This window comes from Poecilia reticulata, linkage group LG18 (assembly GCF_000633615.1).
Source record: "Poecilia reticulata strain Guanapo linkage group LG18, Guppy_female_1.0+MT, whole genome shotgun sequence".
Lineage (NCBI taxonomy): Eukaryota > Metazoa > Chordata > Actinopteri > Cyprinodontiformes > Poeciliidae > Poecilia > Poecilia reticulata.
The window spans coordinates 1,986,110-1,987,898 of NC_024348.1; positions in this window are offsets into that span (position 1 = coordinate 1,986,110).

Here is a 1,789-nt window from a genome sequence, read left to right on the forward strand (position 1 = left end):
CCACACCCCCACCTCCCCTTTCCCATTTATTAGTGTTGACAGCCGCCCACTGCTTCGAGTTTATTACAGTCAACCGCCTACTCTACTCTTTCCTCCCGCCATCTCTCTCCTCTGCCTCCATGGTTTCTGTCCTCAGTCCCAGGAAAGGTCAAAGTCATTTACAGGCTGCCAGAAAGCCACGGAACAAGCGGCGCGGGAGGGGAAGCGGAGCGCACCGAAGACAAACACGGCAGCAGACACACAGTCTGTCTGCCAGAGATTCCTCCACCACAGTTTCAAACTCACAAAACTCCCTGCCTGAAAAAAACTAAACAAAACAAAAAAACACAAAAAAGAAAATGCAGAGGGGAACCACAGAATGGGGCCGGGTGGCACTCTGCAGCGACAACTTCATTGATCCCATTATCTCATTAGCTATGTGCATTTTATTTGTGCCGTTTCCCATATGTTGAGTGTTTCAGAGGTGAACGCGCTTGCAGCCATGTTGTATTATTCATGGCTGATTAAGAGCTTTAAAAAGGACAATAAAGCGCCAGAAAGAGCAAGTTCATTAAGTAAATAAGTGCAGGGGTTGCACGGTATGTTAATGATTAGCATAGTCATTAATGATTTTATTTTTTTAAATGAATTGATTGTATTGTATTGTGGTGAACTGCTACATGGCTTCTAATGTTTTTAATTTTGTAACTACATATGGTTTTACATTAAAAACGTTTTTTATTTATTTATTATTATTATTTTCTCTTTTTGGCAGAAGCTTGTTAATTTTCCTGTATTGGACTGTAGTATATTGTATTTATGCTGATTTTACCTTGAGAAACTACAAGATGAAAACTAGCCTTTATGTCAAACTCTGGCATGTTATGTGATGTGCCGTTTGAAATAAATATTAAATATGCCTCTCACAATAGGCTACAAATCCATTAATTGCATGATAAGTTAAAACAAGCTCAATTTCCATTTGCACAGTTCATTGTGTTGTTTTCTCTTTCTATCAAAAACTGGATGTTAAAAGTCTTCAGTCTGGTTCATTGGTCTCATCTGGCCTTTTATTTCACATAGACTTTATGATTCATTTTATTTGTTGTTTCTGTTGTTTTGTTTGTTTATGTTGGTCTTATAAGTGTATTAGACTTTTATTTATTTATCTTTGAGTATGTGTTCTTGTGTTATTATGCCATTACCGTTGTATTACTTCAAAATGCTCCCAAAACAACAATATTATTGTTTTACTTCGTCGTCTGGCAAAATTGATCATGACAGAAATCAGCTAACAGCAAAAATCAGCTAAATTTGAGACTCGGCGGTGCTGATTGTACGGACTGAGCATGCTCAGAAAGCAGGACTCGTGGTTGATTGTGGGAGTGGACGTTAGAGCGGAACAGGAAACAACCCCGGCTCCGGACGCCAACACCAGATTTAGACGAGCTTCCCTCGGCGGCGCTTGATGGACTTCCAGTCAGATGATCTCACCCTGCAAAGAGGCTCAAATGGCAAAGTGCTTCCACCTTCTTAGGTGCCTAATGAATTGATTCATGTTATGTAGTAGCCCTCCCAGGCTCTCTGCTCACTATTATTGTTCACTTCCAAACTATCGCTGAGCGATAAAAAAAAAAAAAAAAGACAAAAAGAATGACAACTCAATCATCGCTAAGATCATGGCAGTCGGTTCAGACGCTGCGTCACCAGGAGAAAAACGATCGTCCCTGTCAGGTCCCACACACGGGGAGACCGTAATCACAACACCTTTTTTGCTTTTGCTCGGAGAATTAATTCGATTTCACAAGAG